The following is a 24,213-nucleotide window of genomic DNA, read 5'->3' as shown; positions in this document are numbered from 1 at the left end:
TCTGCGGTTACGAGCAAGCAGTAGTCCATCGGACGGGGCCCACACCCAATGCTGAACTTACCACCTGCCGCCGGCTCTGGTGGGTGAATCCTGCTCCCAGCTTGAGGTTGGCTGCCGCCATCATGGCCTCGTCGACGCTGATGTAGGGCAGCAGGTAGTCGTCCTGCATGATGTACGCCTGGATCTTACGGAACGTCTGCAGGTTCCGCGCTGCACCGTTGATCCTGATGCTGCCCTCCACGTTTCGCACTCTGGCCAATCGGGGTACCGATCCAAAAGCGTTAGCAAACTGGTCAGGGGCGCCACTGATGGGTGTCAATGGGCTCAGGCGCCCCCAAATATAGTTGGCAGCGCTCAGGATCCAACGAGTTCATGTCTTTCATGACAAAAGGGTTCGCATGTCAAATTTACGTTATTCGAAAAGTTTTAGAGCTTGTTCCCCTGGCGAAGATTTGGGCGATTGTGGCATCATTTGCTTCCCAATAAGCATACACTCCACCCAGTCGACATCCTCCAGCACGGCTGGTGTTCGAATCTTTTCAGGAAACTCATCTTTTTGCCCCCCTCCCCCCATTAAGGCCGGGTGGCCTCTGCCAGACCTTGCCATTGTGCAGTGTTTCGTCAGCGCTAATCGCTTCAAACTGCCGCTTCTTTGAAACTTTTGCTTAAATGAATACAATTATTGTTTGCAAAGTAACCATTTAACAGAGACATCCATATTTGTAATTATGTGGTAAAGCAATGGTTTGTTTTGATGCGCATGACTGTGAAACGAACTAGTTCTTCCGTGTTGCATGACGGCTTCTAATTCGGCACCCTCCAATCGATCTTTAAATATCTTCGGAGCAGAGGACCGATCATCAGCTGATCCGGCATTGCATTCATAGAGCCGGAGAAATGTCTCTGACCTTGGCCACGATCGGACCACTACACGTGGTGCGGCGCAAGCAAACCTGCCCCACAGTGTACTATCTCTTTCTTTACTTGGTTTGAGGTGCTTCGGCCCGTTCGAACCATTTCACGCCCCTGAGAGGATTATTTCAAGTCGAGCTTAAATATGTGATTGAAGAAATCAACAACGCTTTCAAGTTGATAAAACTTTCTAACGACTACACAGTGTTGTACTGACGACAATATACCTCCAATGTCTCTCGCTGCTGTTGACATTCGTCACATTCAAGAAAAATATATTTAACTGCAAGGGTACTATAGCGCGGTAAAGGGAACGAGTGTGTTTTACATATAAACATCTATGTGTAAGCTTTGTGTGTCCAATTCGGAGACGTGTTAATGTTGTTTCTTCCAAACGTTCTGGACGGTGTACTGACGGCCAATGTGCAATTTCTGGTTTAATGTCATGAAGTGAAGTCCTGGCGGCTCCTGCCCACTATCGTTGCCAAACTTATTTTGCCAAATTGTGAATCACCATTTCTATAGAAGGACGGTCAACAGGGATGGTTGTGATGTCAGGGGACGTCAGTGCTACTTTGGCCAATTGGTTTGCCCGTTCATTCCCTGTGACACCCCAATAGCCTGGCACCCACAACAAATGTAATGCCTATGTCTAGTGTGCGTGAAGAATTATATATGATTATGATGTTGACAGGGCGGTGGTGGGTTAAGTCAGAGGCAATAAGTGACGGCAGGGCCGCCCTTGAATCCGAACAAAGTGCTATGGGTCTGGTCGCATGACTCTCGTTCGGCGTATTGCAAAAAAAAGGATGAATAGTTTTGCAAAATAAACTGATGTCCCATCCGGTAATCTACAGTTTTGTGAATAGCGTATGTGACAGAGCACGGCACATCCGGTGTGGTTTTCAGTCGTGAATAAATCGGTATAAATTGAGTGACGGTTTGATTGCATTTGTTTGTTTGTTTGTTGGTTTGCTTGATTGCATCATCGCCCCTGCACATCATTGATTGAGAGCCTCTCGCTTCAGCATTTCGCTCTTTGCACCAGTTGCAGAGATTCCAAGCTGGTCTATGCCCAAGCACATAACACAACTCTATAACTTCACGCTTTTGAACTGTGCGCTGACTTCTAGCGCAGCGATTTTGCGCAGCCTATATTTTGTCTGAACCTTAATCTGCCTCGTGAGCACCCTCCGAGGGCTAAGCGTCACCCACTGGACTGCAGCCAGCGGGTGGCGCCTAGCAGAGGTGGCAACCCACGCTGGACTGCAGCCAGCGGGTGGCGCCTAGCAGAGGTGGCAACCCACGCTGGACTGCAGCCAGCGGGTGGCGCCTGGCCAGAGGTGGCAACCCACGCTGGACTGCAGCCAGCGGGTGGCGCCTGGCAGGGTGGTGGCAGCCCACGCTGAGGCCGGCAGCTGCGCAAGTGGTTAGCTAAGGCCGGCAGGCTGCGCAGTGGGCTAGCTAAGGCCGGCAGCTGCACAGTGGTTAGCTAAGGCCGGCAGCTGCGCAGTGGTCAGCTAAGGCCGGCAGCTGCGCAGTGGTTAGCGCCATGTGATAGCCTGCTCCAGCTAATCAACCTCACAGCAGGTGACGTCAGGCATTATGTCCGGTTAGACACTGATCAAGTAAACAACGCTTGGGCATTGCTCAGATAGGTTCGACGTTAGTGCGACTAGTCCACCTGCCATCAAAAATCAGAAAATCAGTTGGAAATATAATTTAATTGCATCCGTGTCTATGACTTTGTCACACTGCTGTCTACGGTACATATGTTTATCGTTGCCATTAGGGCCAATTTGACATAACTGTGTTCTGTACGGTGAATAAACGCCAACACCCGGCTTAGCACTAATAAGTCATGACAAGGAACTGATCAAGGCACTACACTGCACTTGTGCCCTGCCACGAAACAAGGCACTGATGAAGGTACTGCACTGCACTTGAGCACTATCACGACAGAGAACTGATCAAGGCACTGCGCTGCACTTGTACACTGTCACAAGGAATTGATCATGACACTGCACTGCACTTGCGCTCTGCCAGGACAAGGATCCGCTAGGCGTTCTACAGTAAGAGACTACGGTGAAGTTAAAGTTGAGTTAAGTTCGTTATCATTAAAGCATCTGCAAGACCCAGGCCTGCTATTTGCGAAAGCATATGCCTATGCCGAATGGCAACTTAACATGGCACGGCACTCGTTCTTTCGAAATTCCAAGATGCTTTACAGCGTGTTTGCCTTACGGAATGCTTGCCTACGCACGCGCGTCACTACGTGCGTGTGGCGTAGATGCGTTTAACTTAAATTCGTTTGCAGGTTGGAAGTAGCCTGCCAGAGTCAGAATCACGTCATACAGGTGACCGTCGTGTCAAGGCAAACATTCCGTAAACCATCTTGGAATTTATACGGAATGTCTGCCTTCACATTGGGGGGAGGGGGTGCAGGGCAACTGACTTGTATCCGGCGAGCACATTCAGCAGAGTGGACTTGCCGGCGCCCGAGGGACCCATGATGGCTGTGAGCTGGCCGGGTCGGAACGTGCCCGTCACCCCGTCCAGGATCGTCTTCCGCTCTGCAACAGACCAGGGAAAGGTCATTCACACTCATACGGCGTAGGCACGGCGGTCCAGCGTGAGCATGGAGCCGCGCACTGTCGGTCTCACGTTCACGCAGGCCGGACAGTCCTATAAGAGGTCACGACCTCTCAAGAAAGCACTAGCCACAGAAGTCGTGTATGCATATGCATGCATTTGAGCGCAAGTACGTACATACCCGCGTGCGTGCGTGCGTGCGTGCGTGCGTGCGTGCGTGCGTGCGTGCGTGCGTGCGTGCGTGCGTGCGTGCGTGCGTGCGTGCGTATGAGGGTGCACAGATGCTGTTTACACGTTGGAAGTCGCCTGCGGGAGTCAGAATCGCAGCACACGGGTGACTATCGTGACAAGGTTCGTCAGGAGTTGTCAGAAGTTAATGCAATAAACATGAATCGCAATAATCGGACGGTGAATGCTCAGTAATTTTACACGTGGCTTTCGTTCGAAAATGTCTTCTAGCATGTCATTTACGAGTCTGGTTTGTATTCCAATTCATATCACGTGCCATTTGCCCGACATTAGTGCAACGGCGTTTTAAAACTAGTTGCTAATTTTCATTTTTGCCGATATCCTCAGTACAATCAGCTGCAATAAAAAATACTGTGCCCCAGGTCCACAAAATGCAGCTGGACTTCACCGGTTTCCGTCGCTAAGCGCCCTTCGCAAGGTCGCAACGGGACGTCCCGTAGCAACATACTCCGCACCAGCGACTCATCACAAAAACTACCGTCTGTTCAGTCTCCAGCAGTGGCGCGGCCAGAATTTCGTGGGGTGGTGTGAGTCGGATCAAGAGCCCCATGGCACGTGGGGGATATGGTTAAAATTAGATTATATCGTAAAACGACTGAGTGATGCGGAAGGTGGGCCCTATACCATCTTTTCTACCTCGACTTCTGTATCAGTTGCTGTCGGAGTGTTTCAGTGCTGCTGTTCGCGGCCGTCCGAGAGCGAGCCCAACTACACGCCAGGTGCTGCGTGACCAATCTTATATTCGCCAGCCGGCCTCACCCGCCATCGCTGACTTCCATATCTCGGACCATCACATGGCCAGGGGTTAGTAGATGACTGAAAAGGAACCGTATGCAAAATGGATTGGACGCCAACTGATAGCATGCCAGCTTTGCGGCATTGCGAAATGGATTGATGAAAACTGATCGCACGACTGTTGATGCATCATCATCACTACTGATTGGTGCATCACTCAGATGGGACCCTCGCTTCAGTAACGTATGTTCTCATTGTCCTTCCCTTACATCATACCGCAGAAAAATTGAATTCCAGGAAACTGCCTGTTTTTGGCATCAGCTGATCCACAGGGATTCATCTGCTTCTCCTTCAATATAGCCAACGTGATCTGTTGCTGTATGTGGGACGTGGGTACACAGTCAACACCTAAACAAGCTGCGTACCCACATCTGCCGGAGGTGGCCAGCGCAACCCGGCATTTTAGGACATTATATATATATATATATATATATATATATATATATATATATTATCGTATATATAGTCAGCTGTTATCGCAGCTGAATGCCCGGTTATTGGACAATTTGTGCCGCTCCTGTTGTGTGTCGCGAACCACCCGGTTTTCTTGGAATTGGGCGGCGCCGCTGCCGACGTGGTGGTCGGTGTCACGTGACCCACCGCTCGGCCTGGCCGCGCGGGACAGCCGGCCATTTGTTGGTCGGATCGGAAGGCGGCTGGGCGCCGGCGTGACCGCAGGTGCAAGGCCGGCCATTGTTCCAGAGTGTTTAACGTGTGTTGGGGTATCGGTTCATCTTTTGGTAATGCTATTTCACTTTCCTTATTTCTTCTGCATCCAATTTGATTCAGTTTCTAGTTTTTGCTGCAGATATTTTTTACCCATCTCGCACGGACTCATGCACATTGTGGGTTATCTTGATGTTGTGGTACTGCACCGTCGCCGTGCTTGTTGCTAACGTATCTTCTTCGCCGTCCGATCAAGTGTAGCTGTGCTCCAGTTTTATCAGTGTGATGTAACGACACGTTGTTAACACGCGCCAGGGTGCTAACAGGCCCTGGATAAGGCCACCCACGAAGGTTTTCCAAAATGACTTCCGAACGGCGCGGCGTAACCGCGCCAAACTTTGCACGACAGTAGAGGATTAAATAGCAAATCTTTTGATGTAACGAAATAGATGTTCCTTGTAACGTCGCTGAGCTCCGGCAGGTGCCAGGCCGTGGCTGCAAGCAAACGGCATTTCTAGGGAACCATGTAACATGATGCAACAAATCAGTGTTAGACGAAGACATACATCTCCGGGACAGTTTGTGAGGCAATACAAAAAGTTAATTTAGAATTGCTTTTTTTATAATTTGACAAGGTGGTCATTTACTGAGTCAAACGATGGGCTATGGTTCGGGACTTTGTATCGTGTCATTGATAACACCGCAAGGCTTTTGGCTCGAGAGGTAATTGCAAGAAACAATCAGCGGTCGTTGCTTTAAACTCCCGAGCCCCCTCGGTGATAATTCCACAGGTTACGCACTTTCGGGACAGGTCAGCCGACCCCCGCAACCGATGGGTGTCATCAGACTCGAAGCTACGGGTGCAATGGGTATCCTCATCCCGTGTGACCCGTGTACCGCGCGTCTCCCCCGACCTTGACTCGGCCAAGCAGAGCTTCAGAATCCAGTCGTCAGGGGTGTTAGCGGGTGCTGCGTGCACCCGTTCTCGGCGACCACCGGGTTGAGGTCGGCAGCCAGGGGTGCTGGTCAGTGCTCGCCCGCTCGAACCTCGTCACACATAGGTCACTCTCGGAGTCGCCGCCCCGAGCCAGCAGCCCAGGTGGAACTGCGCCGGTTTGAGCTCCTGTTGAGTTACTACCCCCAATCTCACCGCCCTCGTGCAAACGAGATAACATATCGACGTGCGGCATGTGGTTAGCCGGTCTGTGTTGTGCTTTATCTGAACTGGCTGATGAACGCTCTTCAGATAATCAATCTTGGGTTAATCCGGTTCCTACTGTCCAAAATTTGGAGGGCACTCCTGCAATCGCAAACCCACTTGAAGTCTATATCGGCCAAATGTTTGATAAACTTCTCCAGGCCCTGGATGAAGCCAAAACTGCAAGCTCAGAAATGCATTCCCTCTGTGCACGACGACAAATATATTTCTGTTGAAAGCTATAATACCCTGCATCCAATATTGCTCTTGACACCAAATTTGGTCCATGCGGATCACATAATGCTGATAAGTCCTACGCGGGCCATACGTTTCCTTAACACGCCCCAGAGGTGGCCGGCTAGATACCTTCGCTCGGGTGGGGTGGGGGTCAATTTGACCCCTGAGATCTTGGGAACCAAGAAAGCTAGAAACACCAAATTTACAGGGTGTGTTGACCTGTACGTGAACTTACTTTGAACTCAGATTTAGGTTACTAGGTCATGACCTTCGGGTCAAAAAAGGTCAAACAAGGTCAAGCTCCAGGCTGGTCTCCAAAGTGCCCCCAGAACCTAGATAACCGTTTCTAAGCAAAGGGTCACATTCTCATTCAAGGTCAGTGACATTTTTTGACCTTATGAAGGTCAAGGTAACCAAAATCATACAAGATTGCTTTAAGTTTTGCATTTGAAAAAGCGACAAAGATTACGCTAGGCAGTATGTCCCTTAAAAAAAATGTTGACCTGGGTAATGTTAGGTTAATAACCTATTTTAAGCTCTAAGAAGTCAATGGAAGATGCATAATGCGGTTCCTGCAATCAATAAACTCGAAATGATCAGCAGAAACTATCCCATACAGCAAGCCCTAGAGCAACAAAACAGGTTTATTTTGACCTTGGTGTGACCCTCATACCTGGCCTTATGTCAATTTAATCTGCTCATTGAACTATTGTGTTGCCTAAGAATTAAGGATAAGGATCAGATTAAAGGATTCCCCAGAAATTGGCTTCGCTGAAACCATGGTCTGACTCTGACGTGCCATAGGCCAGCGACCTTAAAAGGTACACGTAAAATTTTGATGCCAAACGATCCGCTATTCAATTGTCTACAGCTATGCAAGATTTGGCACGGCTGCGCCGCGCTGTTCGGAAACCATTCCGGAAAAACTTTCGGGGGGCAGCTTGACCCCTCCCCCACCCGAGCGCGTGTTAAGACATGGAAGGCAGATGTTTCACTGGAGCCCTCCGACAAACGTTCAGTTCAAAGTAGATATGATCTTGCAGTCACCGAGCGAGAAAATCAACTCATGTATGTGTGAAAACACAAACATTTTCGCAGCCAATGGCTTGTTGAGAGCGCGCATATTTATGTGATATATATATATATATATATATATATATATATATATATGTATGTGTGTGTGTATGTATGTATGTATGTATGTATGTATGTATGTATGTATGTATGTATGTATATATGTATGCATGTATGTATGTATGTATGTATGTATGCATATATACATGCATGTATGCATGTATGTATGTATGTATGTATGTATGTATGTATGTATGTATGTATGTATATGAGTAGAACGTCATCAGTTGTCTTTCCTACGTACTGCCCATCCTCTCAAGACACCGCCTTCACCTGTGCTGTCACGCCATTGGCACCGCCTGACGCAAGCTGTGGTTCGCAAGATTGAACATTCGTGATCGGTTCAGCATATCCGATGCTGCTGCGTCTGTGCAGGGTAATGGTGCGATCAGATCGACCGCGAACACGCAAAGGAATTTCGGTTTCGGAGAATGGCGTCGTCAAGGAATCTCATATGTCCATATTGACTGAGCGTTGTCCGATTAAGAAATACTTAAAAACACATGACATTCGTTGGTCAATTTTCATGGCTTGGCAAAGACAGTCTGTGACGGCACTGACACAGACTTTTTCAGTTTTAGTTTAATTTCATGGTCTGGCAAGCAGTTCAGCAAGATTTTGTTTGACGACAGAAAATCTCAGCCCAAGACCGGTCTTGCCTCAAATTATCAACCACTACAAACTCCGCTTCGCAGGCCCCTGCACCGGCCCCTATCATCTCCACTCGAAGCTTGCAAGTACCCACAGCATTGAGAGCGTGCCCACAGAAGGAAACTAGACGGGCGGGCGGCGTCAAAAGCGAGTCTGGGGGGATGAAACAGAAGAGGCGGCTGCCTTTCAAAGATACTTGACTACCAGAGTCAATGAAAGTTCACTCACCATGAACACGCTAATGACTACGTGAGCTGTCGGAAGGTCCACCACCCGGCCGCCAGCCCTCCCGCCACCTGAGCTGTGAGGACGCCCGCCACCCGGCCGCCAGCCCACCGCCACCTGAGCTGTCGAGACGTCCACCACTCGGCCGCCAGCCCACCCACTACTCCGTTTGGGCGGTGCTTTTTGAGATGACCGAGGCCACGGTAAGACCAGCATTGGACGGTCCGCCGCCAGTGTTCGCGGCCTGATTTGTTCGCCCCTTACCGAACCTGCCAACCTGGTGGATACCCCTCACAGGTCATCAGTCGCATTTAAGAGGAAAGCCGGGGCACCTGAAGAAACATTCAGAGGCACTTGCTGGCCTGTTTGCACCCACCATTTTTTTCGAACAGGCCCCGAAGCGAACAATAAAGTGTCCCAGTCGGCTTCTGGAGGGTTATTTTGCTGACCTGGAAAAAGGCGCCCGTTGGGCAGCACAGATGAACTCAGTCCGCTTGTGAAGGGGTCTTCTGTACTGCTAAGGTTCCCGCGTATGCCTACAAAGATGCTCCTCCCGAGCTAGCGGTGTCCTTTACAGGACGGTAGCAGCATCTTTACAGGCATGCAGGATCCCCGTAACACTCAGCACACTTCACTTATCACCTTTACACTTCACAACAATGAGCCCCCTACAAGCCAGCAGAGGGCCCAAGACGCTCCTTCAGATCACCCCACAGGCCTCTTGTCATGTTAAGCACTTTCCAGCCAGCACTTGGCTGGAGAGCTAGGGCACACCCACGTCGGCACCTGGCTGGACAGCAGGGACACATCTGCGTTAGCACCTGGCTGGACAGCTAGGATGTATCCGCGTTGCCGCTGGTTGGGGCGGTGTACAGTTATCGAGAAGCGCTTATCTGTTGAGCCCGGACAGAGGCTGAATACAGCACTGTAGGTAACAACATGTATGTATGTATGGAACACTGTATGCAAGAAAAAACATCGACTGCTGCAATTACATAAAGACTTACGCATCGCTGGCCGGTTCACGCGGCTCGTGCGGTGTCATGCGGTTCGGCTATCAGCAGCCCTCCGAAGATACGCAATGTTCACAAGAGATACTTGATAAGCGAATCGTCCAACGGTTAAGGCTAGCCATCCAGCCGGCAAGCAGCTAGTTTCTCAAAACAAAAAGTCGTAATTTTTGGTATATTTCGCACATTTTTGGCGCATTTCGTATAATTTTAGTGTGTATTTGTACACTACAGTTGCTCGACGGAAAAATATACGATTTACAAGTTCAAACAGGGACAGCTAAAAATACGCCGTTAATGTACAATCTACGACAAAAAACGAACGCAAGTTTGCCTGGATTGCTCATGCATACGCAACTTACACCAAGGCGTATATTATGATGGATGAAGACCATATCTGGCAGCATAATCAACGACACCAAAGATTGCGTATGTTTTCCGCATTCTGTCAGTTCCCTATACATGATGTGGAGTCAGTAGCCAAGCAAACTAGTGTTTTGACATATTTGCCCACTAGTTGAAGCACGGAAGGGCAGGATGCTCAACAAAGAAGGCTCCGTGCGTACAGGCCCAGAATTAAGCCGAGATGGCAAGCGGCGGAGAGCTTTAGGTAGGGCGTGTTATTTAAGGTATTTGGAACAATCGATTAGATCATGCGAAGCAACAATATTTGTGGAACAAACCAATCAATTGGTATACTCAAGAATGTTTTCAGCAGAACTGCACTATGCATAACAATTTGCTACAAATGCACATTTGCACACCATACGTGCAAAACATCTATTTCCCAGGATGAGATTCAGCCTGTCAGCAAACGTGGCTGAGACCATCCTGAGACCAAACAAGACCACAGCTGGCTAATCGCACAGGGAGGGGTAAAGTTTTGTTCCCACATGACCAATGTCTCCTTGCATTGAGGCAAATATGTCGCCTGTTGACTTTTATTATGACTTATGAGCACCAAGCTACACATGACTCCAAGCACTGCCCGCTAAAATCATTGTCTCTTTTGATGCACTTGGTGTCGCACAAAATGCTAATTGCAAACTGGTTTAAAGCTCCTGTTGTCAGCTATGTTTTACAAAGGGCTATTAAAAGTGATTTCTGAAACACCCACTTATTGCATATTAGCCACACGCTGCTGCTAGCATGTGCCAGTATGCTTTTCTCAGCACTTGAAATCCTTAGCACCAGCCAGCACAGCTTTGCCACTGCAATGTGGTAAATTGGAGCGTGTATCTAAGCTAATTTCACTGCTGCCTTAATGTCTCGGTTATTTGCGACAGGAGCTTTTTATTTGTTCATTGGAGATGGACACGGGCTATCGAAAGCTTATGTTAGCCGCTGTGTTCATGGCGCCGCGTCAGCCTTGTTCCTGGCTTTTGGCAAAACGGTGGCACGGCCACTAGAGCGGCTCCAGCTGCAGAGAATGAAAGAAAAGTCATTGAGGATGCATGGGCTGCCCAACGTGATCGGTGGGTGATTCAGCGATTCCAGTTTCTGGAATGCATCTCATTTGGTTCCTTCCCCCAGTACAATCCTGGTGGCTGGTTGCGATCACACATCATATATGGTTGACTGCAGACCTGTACCCCTGCTTGCGATTGATATTTAAGAACAGTGTAGAGATATCGGTGTGTCTTTTTCTTGCCACGTTGATTCGAAATGCCAATATATATATATATATATATATATATATATATATATATATATATATATATATATATATATCTATATATATATATATATATATACATATTGTCGCGCTAATTTGACATCTTGGCATGCTTATAACATATCCCTTTCGGCGTTCCTCTCCCTTGAGGGCTAAATGACTTTTTTAAGCATGATTTTGCAGTATACTACTGAAAATTCAGTGGCGTTACCCCAGAACAGAAATCGGTCTGTGAAAAAGCCAACGCAATGAGCTTAAGAACAAAAAAGAACAACGAAGAAAGCTCCCGGACTTGACTTGCCCTTGAAATCTGGCGTACCGGCGGAGGGGTGGCCGACTGCGCGTTCGTCTGAGATTAAATTATGCACACCCCAAAAATATTGCCACCGTCATATATGAGTATTTTATCAAGGTGTTAATTTTATTTTTCATTGCTTCGTCTTACACATGGTGAGTGGTACCGCCATGACCACTGATTAGAGATATGCACGCCTGGTTGTTACCGAACAGGGCCTTTCCGACGAACGTCCATGCTTGAAGCTGGACACCTTAGCGGTACAGAAATGCTAGTACTCATATATCATGAGCTGGCGCTCATGTGCAGGTTATTAGTTGCATTCATGTTAACAGCTCTGGAACACGGAAACATTGGCTCGGGTTGTGTCACCCACATCGCGGTGCATGAAACGAAATGAGGCATAAAGCTTCGCTTAACTTTCCTTTGCCAAAAAAGATTCCACCACCAACTCCGTACATCATTCGCTCTTTCAGCATCTATGGGGGAGGGGTTACCTAGCTCTTGAATAAGGCTCATTTGGAAAGCAAAATATTTAGGTACCAACGACCTCCGCCCCCCCCCCCCCCCCCCCACTCCACGTTATGGTACCCAGCGTCTCAGGTGACAGGGGCCGGTGGACCGCGCATTTTTTCTGAGTTTACCACAGATGCCTTCCGACTGTTAAAACACCTGTGACGCGAACTCATCCCGACCCCCGCACCGTTAGGAAGACCTGGTCGCGCCCCTTGATACACCTATGCATGCGAAAAACCTTTACGGTCGGAAGGTTTTGCGGATTCCTCTTTGAGATGAAGAGATGCATAATCGAAGGAGTCTAAAAAATCAGGACACATTTTCTAGCGTCTGCACCGCCAAGCCGACGTCAACGCAGCCTGTGTTTTGGATCAGCCCTCCCTTGAACGTATGAGTTTTTGTCATTGTTGGGGCGGGGGGGGGGGGGGTCAAAACACGAATGGTGGTCGCATCTGTGGTCATATTTCATTAGCAAAACGATGTGAATATAGAATGGTAGAACAATATTTTCTAGGATATATTAACGGCATTTACATCGACGTGACGGTACTTACCAGCATAGAAAACGTATATATATAAATGGGAGTGTTCCATATTTGTACGGGATTTTGAAGTGAAATAGCCATCTTGAAGATCATTTGGTGCAGTTCACAGCCCGGCCCTTTCAAGACCTAAGCCCCTCTAGTTTTCGAGCTACACGCCCGCGAAGGTGCGCAGACTTTTTCGCGGAGACTATTTCAACGTCACCCAAGGCATTCATGTCGCCATAATAACGTTATGACAAGTCAAGTCAAAGGGTGAATGGCTTTTATTGCATTAGCCTGCCTGGTTATCACGAGAAATGAGCTCAAATCCAGAAATAAACAAACTACGGCAAAGGAAAGACAGGGTGAGAAAGGCCTTCAAAAGCTGTAACACATGCGACATTAAAACATTAATTGTACGCCTCAGAATGGTCAAATCTGGTAACAACAGCCCGAGTTGGTTCTAGCCTGACATCTGATGATCTGAACGTAAAGAAAAACCAGGGTTTTAGTAGAAGATTAATAATGATGCAACTAAGACGCGCAGACTAGAAAATCTCCGACTATAGTAATGTATTCAGTGCGATACAGCTAAGAATCACGGTCCAGAAAATCTCCTCGTAGTATCCTTCCTGCGGAAAGCAGTTGTTAATGGGCCCTTATGAGGATAATGGATCAATATGATCCACATTACCCACATGTTACCTATACTATGCGGTAGCAAGAGGTCATCGCTGACGAACTGCCATTTTCGGAAGCTGCAAATTTAAATCACGTGGTTGACATGCTGTAAACTCAGCCAGTCAAATTTCAGCACCCTTCTCCAAACCGCACAGAAATAGTTACGGCAGACCGTAGGGATGGAAACGGGGGGGGGGGGGGGAGGGGACCTGGGGTCTACCTCGCTAGGCCGGGGATAAAAGACAACTAGCTTTCCGCCAGCCGTGACCGGCGCCGCATGGCCATGAATGGCATGATAATCATTGGGAATAATAGGCTGCGCGGACTAGCATCCGAGAAGTTGACTGCTGAAGGATAATTATTTTCTCCAAAATTTGGAAGTTAGAAATATTTTAGCCTCACCAACTGGGTTCAATCTACCATCTATGTTGTAAGGGACCTTGTGGAATCCTGCCCCGATGTAAGTGGTCAGGCACAAGGCACTGCACCTAATGTGCTCCTAAACAACTGTCTGCTCGCAACATACACCAATGGTGGTGACAGGTTTTTGAGGGTTGGATGCACGATTGGCTGTGGTGAGGTGGGCTCCAAGTTAGGAATGTGAAACAGCTACATCCACATATGTGTGATACGAGTCATCTGCAATAATCGCTCCGGTTACGTACATTGTATAAGGCATTTCCCATACAGGCAGGCAATGGATATTTTTTCCAGAGCGCTTCCGTTAGGGACCTTTGACATTCAACGCGGTTGCAATTGAATGCCAATTTGGCGATCCAGGCATACATTAATCTATGGTTCTGGCAAGCATGACGTTCCTCATTCGCAGCATGACAAAATCAGGCAAAGAAAGTAAGGAGACAAGGAAGCTGATACAAGCACTCAAAATACACAAATGAAACAAAAAGGCACACTTTGTTTAAGACCTTGTAAACAGCCATCAACCAGCGCCTCAGGTGCATATGCCGTGTGCTAGATAGTGCGACTCACTCACCTTTTTTAACTTGTCCTTTGGGCCGGGGTGCCGCTACCTTGTACGAAAGGTCATTGAACTCTATGGTGACTGGTTGTGACTGGGGTAATTTGCTAAACATTGTGACGGCCTTGTGACTTGCAGTCGATCTGTGGAACGGAAGGCAATCGTTTCATCAGCAAATAGAACGGTAAGGTTTTGACGACACAACTAATTGAAATACACGGAAGTGCAGGCCACCCCGTGAATAGGCATACATGCGACGTTGCTTTATATCGAAAACAGATCAGGGTCTATGGGAAATTCAGCGACGTGGGTATATCTATCCATACAAACATAAGTATACGTAATACCGCTGGCAATGCATGCCAGGAGGAGGGAAACGAGGGACTCATGCTGAGGGGACTCAAACTGAGCAATCACGGCTATGGTTGACGAGGAACGCACATTATTCCACCCGATAAAACTTGAAATAAGAGCTGGCCGCTGTCATTGCCGGCCTGAAATCTGGCCTCATCAGCGGGATTTTGCCACGGGTACAAAACAGGAGACGAGAGAATGTCAGGCTTCCCAATCTCGTCAGGCGTTTTGTTCCACGTTACACCTACATGCGCTACATGAAATACACAGAATTGAGAAGACGTTTTCCTTTCCTTTTAGCAGCATGCATATTATAAGCTTTGCCTGCCATCGGAAACGACCAAGAGTACCTAACTCGACGCTATCGACAAGGCTTCACATCTCAGCGACGCGCCCGTGCCGACTCCCGGCCGGTCACAGAAAACACGCGCTTCAGGGCGGTCCTCCGATGTCTCACACGATCTGGCGGTCACCTATTCCCGGCACAAAACTGGTTTATAATCGTGAATAGCCCAACCCAGTGAAATGAAAGTGGAAGCCAACCCGACCGGCTGGGATAGGGCCGCGCGGGCTCCGATCCCGTGGTGTGGTTCGGGCTCAGCCCAGCTGGCTCCGGCGGCAGCTGGCACGCACAGTCTCAGACGTACGCCATCCTGCGACGGTCTCAGACACACGCCATCCTGTCACGGTCTCAGGCGTACGCCATCCTGTCACAGTCTCAGACGTACGCCATCCTGCCACGGCCTCAGACGTACGCCATCCTGTCACGGTCTCAGACGTACGCCATCATGTCACGGTCTCAGGCGTACGCCATCATGTCACAGTCTCAGACGTGAGCCATCTTGTCACAGTTTCAGATGTACGCCATCCTGTCACAGTCTCAGACGTACGCCACGCTGTCACGTTCGAGCTTCTATCGACGCACGCCAGCCTCTGGGTGGTCTCTGATACGCGACTTTATTCCGGTCCACAGGAGATCAGAAGCATCTCGTTCGGCTACGTTCAGTAAGATCACGCTTGGCACGGGAAGACACCTCTAAGGAACGGTTGTCACTTCTAATTTAACCACACGAATGCTGGCAAGTTTCACGCTAGGAAAAAAACAGACACGTCTCGCTCCGTAACGGCACCAGCGCCTGTTTGCAAACCCAGCCCAACCAGACTGCGAAAGACGGTAGGTGCGCCGAGTAGTCGGCAGATAGCTCACACATGTGACGTCTTAAATCCACACGGCAATCACACAGCTGCACCCACTCGAACCAGACACATGCAGCGAAGGCGGGTCACCTCGGGGAAACTTTGACACGACCTCCATTCAGCGAAATTTGAACACGTTGGTCAACCTGATCAAGGATTGCTGCGGCAGTGCTGTCTTCTGAAGGTGAGGTAAAAAGGTTCTGCACGTCGAGCCAGGTCATACATTGGTCACATCGTGTGAATTATTCGCCAGCACTTACTCATGCGGTTACGTATTTTACAGTCACTGCATACAACCGCGGCATATGGCGATTGCCTGAATCCTCCACATGGCCGCACTTTCTGGTTGACCCGACACACACACTCCAGATGGCCGCACTTTCTGGATGACCCGACACACACACTCCAGATGGCCGCCATTTGCAACTGCCGGACGCATTCCTAGTTCTCGAGTGAAAACAGCTACGCTTTCTTTGAGCATAAAAGGCTGCGCAGGGGTACAAAAAAAAAAACGCTATTTCGTTTTCACCGACATGGGGTTCACTTCACGGATTAAATTTCTAGGATCCAGTCCAGTCCAGTCCGGCCTGTCCAGATTCAGTCCGCCAATCCGCTTTCCCCAATTTATAAATTCAATCCCGTTCGGTCCGACTCACGAGAAAAATGCATCAGATCAATCCGTGCCGATCAATTTCCACATCAAACGGAGTGTACGACATTTGTATGAGGCTTTGAACTGAAATATCCGTATCAAAGATCTTATCACGGAGATGGAAAGATATTATGCGGAGTATTCGACATGTATGAGGCTTTGAACTGAAATATCCATGGTGAAGATCATTCAGGGCAGTTCACACACCCCGGCCTTTTTAAAGGGTGTGCCCCACCTTTCGAGCATATTTCAAAAACATAACCTAGAGGAAACTCAGTACTAGTTACATCCAATCAGAACACTGGGTAGTGTCATTGCCGCACCATCAGTATATAATGATATCAATTGTAGTTATTTTAGGGTCCAAAGAACGCTCTTAACGCATTGTGACAGCAATATGCTTCTTCCCTGCAATCGCGATCATCGTCGTCATGACACCCGCCGTGCGCATCTCTGCTCGTGCGAATAAAGAAAAAAACGTTTGTGGTTAACCCAGCGGGCAAGAAGCTTCTACTACTGAGAAGCGCACTGGTTGAAGTTTAAACCAGTGCGTCACATGGATCATGTGACACTCCATTACCAAAACTAAAGTGCACCTCGAAAAGAGTCACTGTGGTGAACGCCATGGCGGAGAAATCAAACCCACGATGTAACGTTTCGTTGAATTCACGGGATAATAGCTTCAGGTTTGGTCATCTTTTTGCCGTAACAGAGTGTTTCAAGCTTTCGTTACATATATTACACAACACATTCTGATATATTAGAGTGTTGCAAACATTACAGAACACACACGCTGCAAAAAGCAAGGCAAATGAAATGTAATGGTTTTATGGTCGTGAACGGGAAGTCGAACTGATTTTTCCCCCGCGGGGTCACATGCTTCGAATAACAATTCTGAGCTATTCAGATGAGTTTTGAGAAAACTGGTATACCGCTCAAATCGTACGCGTCTGATGTAACGGTAAGTGAAAAGTAAACAAGGGGTGAAATACTCCCTTCAAGACGTAATCACTTTATTTTCTGAGCTACACAACCGCGAAGATGTGGAGGCTACTGTGGGGAGACTATTTCGAGGTCATTCCGGCATCCATGACGCCATAATAACGTCATTCAAATCCTATCATTCCATTAACCATGCAGCTATTAAAGCCGAAAATATACTTTCCTTCGCTTTGAGTCGTTCATGTCTGCCGTCCGTGAGCGCGACTTCCAGATAGGACGGCCGTCAATATTCACTACACAAAGAAACTGGGCTGTCTAGAACAGTCTTTTCCACTTAAAAGTACACCAATAGTCACAAGTAAACTCATTTAATCAGGTATGATGCCTGCTTTAACATCTCGCAATGTGAAACATCCACCTTAAGGTGTTGCAGAATCTCAAGAGCAACTTTTGTTAGTTTTAATATTAAATTTAAATTTTTCTTTAAATTCCATAGAGAAGATGCGCAATAAGTTGCTGTAAGCCCGTGGGTGCTAAAATACTAAATATAGCTTGTTGCCTATTGGCAATGCAATTCTGCACAAAGATCAGAACAAGGCCCATCATATTGCTATGTAATTATATCACAATTATTGGACGAAAGCTCACAAGTACCGCCATATCGCAGGAGCCAAAATCGTTTCTGGTCCAATAACCTAAAGGCATGAGCACTTTGTCCAGCATTTTCAGACTCCAGTTAGGTGCAACATACCTATACTTGCCACTCGATAGTTTGAGCGGCACCCAATTTACAAGCATAGGGCAAACCCGATCTAGTACGCTACGCCTTCCAAAAATCTAAGATGACCATCTCATCTCATATAAGATACTCCAGGTGTGCATCGGTTTTCGGACACACCAACTGATGAAATAGTGGAAACTGCGACCATAGTTTCCTGCTAAACGACCGGCTGCAACACAATTATCGTCCACATACGGGACTGCCCACTAGTGCCAGCCAAAAAAGAAAGATCGGATGGCATTTAGTCAAAGTGTGGAACGTCTCTTGTGCATCGTGAGAGCCCCAGAGTCATACGCAAACGTGACTTAACAGAAACTATAGTGTTGCGATGGAGCTATGTTTTTATTTTTCTCAGACAGGAGCTTGTTTTTCAAAACTCGGTGGTGTGCTGCCTACCAACGAAACATGCTCCTGCCCAGTTTTTCAACTCTGAAATGCAACATCACCTACAATGTTAAATGGGGTTGTTGACAAGATCAGGAAGGCTGGTAGCTGTGCTATTGTGAAGTATGCTATTAGACCATTGAATATTTATGTTACCTTGGGAGGAATGAGAGCTCTAGATTTCCTATAGTATGCAAACATGAGTGCCACTCATTCTTTTCAAGTTGTCTATGTGATATATTCATCAGATTTTGTTTGTGAAATATGTGGCTGAGTTATGTTGTACGTAGCCTGTTTGTACCTTGCTGTGTTTTACTGGTTAAAAGTCCTTTTCTGAGTTGATGTCCTCATTGAGCAATACATGGAATATCTAGGAATAATTTCCATTTTATTGTTTTTCAACCATTCAATCTACGTGGCCTTGAAATTTGGAAATCCGGCCAGGTGGTGATCCACGCTTTGGTAAAAATATAATAAAATGAAATCTCATTGCATATATATGGTACTAAAGCGATGATACAATGACATTACGTCAGATATGATGATATCATATAACATATGATGGGCATCATATCTGATGATCATGTTTGCTATTAGGTTCCTCTGGAACCCAGGAACCACAAGTTTTGACGGAAGTAAGTTCATATACCGGCCAATCCATCCTTGAATTTGGTGTCTCTAGCATTCGTACTTTGCAAAATCGCAGGGTGTGTCCTTCAACCGGCCACACAGATACGTGCTAAAGCCTAAGATCTTCTGAGCAGCTGCAGGGCCCTCTAGCGGCGATCATAACGGTGTGTAGTTTTATAACCGGTACTTAAGGAAACGCTGTGTTCTGACGCTTTAAATCGTGTCGTAATGTCAACAAAGGTCATGAGCCAACGACAGCTCGGGTTGGCTTATGTTAGTTGCGTGCTGGCAATCGCCAGCGACAGGGGCGACCCCACGGCCGTTCTCTCAACTTGCTGCTGGATGCCTTTCCTTTCCAGGTGGTTGTCATCGCTCCCCAACCTGCTCTGCACGACAAATGGGGCGTCATTTGCTCGCACGCTGGAGAACAGGTTCCCCGCGTTCAAGCTGATCGTTTGCGCGCGAGGTGTTTGGCACGTATCATCTTTGACAGAAAGTGCATAGGATTGAGTCACAGAACAATAATATCACACGTGCTTTTCCTTCTTTGGGACTGTTCCACACGTGTCCATTCCCTCCAAGTCTGAAATCCACTGCAACGAACTGTAAGCCACTGGTTCCAGTTGGCACACTGCGGTTATAATACCGCAACCTGAAATATCACTTTCCACTATTCGGATTTCCACAACGAGTCAACTTGGTTGTTATGAAAGTGGAAGTCGTTGACAGTATTGCCGTGTTGCGGGACTCATGCCTAATGCAGAATTATCATACCAAACAATGCACAACCGTAATGCCAGGGAGCAATATAAAAATATCCATACCAGAGAATGACAGGGGTTAACCGCCCAGACCTATAGTCAGCTCAGGTGACTGCGAATGCATCCTAGCTTTTCCAGAAACCCGACCAATACCCACGGCGTGTATCGGCGTCATTTGCACCGCGTCGCCGCCCATCTAGCGCAATCTCGCATGCTCGGAGCACTCACCACGCCCACACACGCGATGTACCCTTGGCACGGGCCAGGCGGCCTCGCCCGCGGCGACTCTGGCTGCTCCAGCGCTCAGACATAGCATGGGCTTGCAAGTGCGGCCGCACATAGACCGAGCGTGATGCGGACCGCTGACCACAGACCGGTCACAGCTGAGCCCTGCACCGCCGCAACGCCTCGAGTCAGCGTCGCAAAAGTGGGCACCCCTTCCTATTGGACTCCCCGCCAAGTGTCGCGCAACGTTACGTGAGCGCAGTTAGGACAGGTGTCGAAAAAGGCAGGTGTACCAGCCTCTGTAATGACAGCTTATCAAAACATGACTTTGTTGGCGATTCCGGTGCTGAGCTGGAGGCAAACGGTTGACAAAGGCTGAATAAATGACCGGCCTGGCGCACCTGATGGCACCAACACCAGGCGCAGGAAATGAAAAAGCTAAGTCTTTTAAGCGCGTTGCAGCTTAATACTATGGCGGACATTTGCAGAGATGTGCGGCTTTTGCATGCCGCCAGCGGCAGCAAACAACATGGTATGCGCAACTGATGGCTTATCCATGCCCCTAACAGCAATGCATCACAATTCTAAGGTGTGGTGGTGCACATTGTCGTAATCGAATTTGTAAAGCAAAGCATGTTTTATGTGCTAGTCAGCAACGTAACAAATCAATTGGTCACAAGTTTTTTCCATAGACAAGTTTTTCGCGCAACGCCACAGAGCGCATATCAAAACTCAAAGGACTGTTCCGTATTTGAAGATATTGAAGAAAACATCAGTTATTATGAAAGAAGTTCACTCCTATCTTTAGAGTGAAAGATTGCTCGAGACAATACATTCTCACTATTTAGTAAAAACGCTGCTCAATAAGTTACCGTGTCTACCATAAAACGCTCTCATGATGTCATGTCACCACCAGACTGACCGTGTCAGAGTTGCCACTTAAGCGGACGGACTGATTCACTTGTAGTACTTCAATCTCGTGAGAGGTGGCCGTAGCGGTGTCGAAAGTGCTTCCTGAGCCGATTATCGTTACGTGCTCTTGTTTTGGCCCTTTTCATCGCATTCCTGCATATTGGCCAGTGATTGTATAGTGTTGGCTTGCATTCATGTACCCGGCTATGGCTACGGCTATGGCGCTTTTCTTCAGAACTAAAGAAGAGCAATAATAAGACTGGAAATCGAATAACTTTATTCGATTGTCAGTCTTAGTTTTTAATAACTCGTATCACTGCCAACTTCCTGCAATATATAACAGAGAACAGGAGTGGAATTCGAAAGTTGCATTAAACGCATTGGAAGTCGTGCAGTGCATTCCACATTCACAACTGCCCACAATGCGGCATTTGCGCCTCACTTCACCAGCATAGCACGTTAACCCTTTGAACAAAATAGTCAAGTGATCCTTCATATCTTAGGGACACAAAAATATAAACGTGAATTCAAAATGTAGTTTTATGATACCTTATTTGCAATCCATTTGATATCTTTAACTATCTTAAACTATCTTTATTTCATAAGCTGTTTGGTGCATTGCGAGGAGCATTATGCACACAAGTAAGGCAGTACTAATAGCCTTATTCCTCGGAGAATGACCAGGAGAATGGAGATACAGTTGCGTTGATGTTTATGCAACATGCCTGTATCCAAACGAATAGCAGAAGTAAATCAATTATCATTTTAATCAATGAATTTCTAATAATATAATTCACTGCTGCTATTCGTTTCGACGAAGGCACGTTGCCAAAATATCAACGCATTTATATCTCCATTCCTTTGGTTCTTCTCCCAGAAATAAGGCTACAACTACTGTCTTGTCTTTACTTCAAAGAGCTGATAGAGTATCGGGAGACATGGCCCACATTGTAAAGGCCCAGCCTAATACAGCAGGGTCCAACCAAATAGAGCCCCAGCCCAACATGAGGGGAGGGGGGGGGGGGCAGCTCAATCTCGCGGGGGCGATGGCCACCCCAAGTAAATACAAAGTTCTACCCCAGGGTGCAGACGAATTACGATTTAAAACAGGACTGCGTTTGATGATCTGGAACTTGATGCCAACATGCATCAAGCAAGGCGGTACGTTACTTCAGTGAAATCCCACCAACCTCTGAGAAACGAATTTATTGGGCAGCGCTTCAACCACTGCCAGCTCACTGAGCATAACAAACTTATGTAGACAAATGCACGACTCTACTTCATTCATAAATGTTCAATATTGGCTGAATCACATGGACAACACCATTTGATTAGGCTGAAAAGGTCACGCCATTATTTTGGCTGACCTGGGCGTCTCTAGAAAAGGCCGAAAACGAGAAGCGCTGTCCTACAATTCGAGTAACATACGGTAACTTTGTCATAAGAGCGTCTCGGTTTCAGAAGCAGATCGTATTACAAATGTAGACCTTAAGCACCCGGGCTGCTATACTTTGTCTCATCATGCTGGGGGTACGAAGATGATCAAATATTGAATCATGAGCATAAGCCGGCAAAAGCATTAAACATTACCATTGTTTGCCCGTTTATGACCACCGGCTTTTGTGCCTCTGGTTGAACCATTTCAAACATTAAACATTTCATGTACGTGAAAACGAACACGCCCTCTTTCAGCACCGTTGTAATTCATAAGAATGCCACTGCATCGGCACGCTGGCTTTTGTTTTACACGCGACCCATACGTTCATAGCTCACCGGAGTAAGCCCATTGAAACGTTGGCACCTGATGTACGGAACAAACGTCCTCGTCTCTGGAACAGAGCTGATAATATTTCTAACTTAATCTACTCGTGATGACTCCGGTTTTCGTCAATATCCTCAAGCTGTCGGTGCTCTAGACATCGCGCGGACAGATTCTCTTCCGCCCACATACAACTCAGCACATCATAAAACGGGCTTCCACCGTCGTTCTCCCACGCTCAGGCCGAGGGTTCCACGACTCGTAGCACACCGCGCGGACATCCCTCCTCACGCACAAGGAAGACGTTCTGCTTCGAGAAGCAAAATATCCGCTCCATTATAGGCAGTGCACATGAGTGATCAGTATAAGCGAGACCGCCTACGGGGCTAGCGCATGCCTGCGCACCACGCCGCAGACCTCACTCTCGCCGACTCTTTCCTAATTCATAACTACTCTTTTCATAATGATTCATCTATGCTCCATCGGCTCGTTCTCGTTGATGATACTTGCCTATTTTTCATAATTATTCATCTATGCATCAGTCGTTGAAGACTACTCCGTCAGGTTCACAGCCAGTTACAAAGTTTGTGCGTCACTAAGACGCCACGGAGCAAACATCATGTGACGTCAGCCACGAGAGTAAGCAAGGGACTTCAACGGCGAAATTAGACCTCACACCACTGCCAAGCATGAGCAAAATTGTTAAAAAAGCTATTCAAACTGCCAAGCATGAACAAAACTGTTTAAACAGCTAGTCAATGTGTTAATAACGACTTAAACCAACTTTTGAACAAACAGGGAATTTAGCAACGTCGAATGATCAGGTTTTACTAAAAAAAAGTGAGACTTTTCATAAAGTACTAAAGCACGTGAACCCATACATACGAAGTACCAAGAATAAAGTATTCGACAAACGTGTGTTCGACTGTGGCGACAACCCACGGAAAGCCTTTCCATGCTTCTCAAAACAAGCTTTTGCACCCTTGACATTTTATATGTTAATGATGTTTAAAACATCCCGTGAGGTCCGTGAAAAGCATACAAATCATAAGTAGTTTAACTCACCGTCTTTATCGCTACTTGCGACCCATTTGATGCTTACCATCTGATCAGAAACCTCTCCAATGTGAAATATGTCGAATGACTTAAAATCTCAGAAACGGTCAAGAATCTTTAGATGAAACAAGGTGATGAGCACGGCAGGTTTAAATGAAAAACTGCGCCGTCGCAAATCAAATAAGTTTGTGAATATATGTAAAAATGTGCCTTAGATAAAA

Source organism: Pollicipes pollicipes, unplaced genomic scaffold (assembly GCF_011947565.3).
Source record: "Pollicipes pollicipes isolate AB1234 unplaced genomic scaffold, Ppol_2.1 Scaffold_2555;HRSCAF=2994_pilon_pilon_pilon, whole genome shotgun sequence".
NCBI classification, from domain to species: Eukaryota; Metazoa; Arthropoda; class Thecostraca; order Pollicipedomorpha; family Pollicipedidae; genus Pollicipes; species Pollicipes pollicipes.
Note: the sequence above shows the minus strand (reverse complement) of the source record.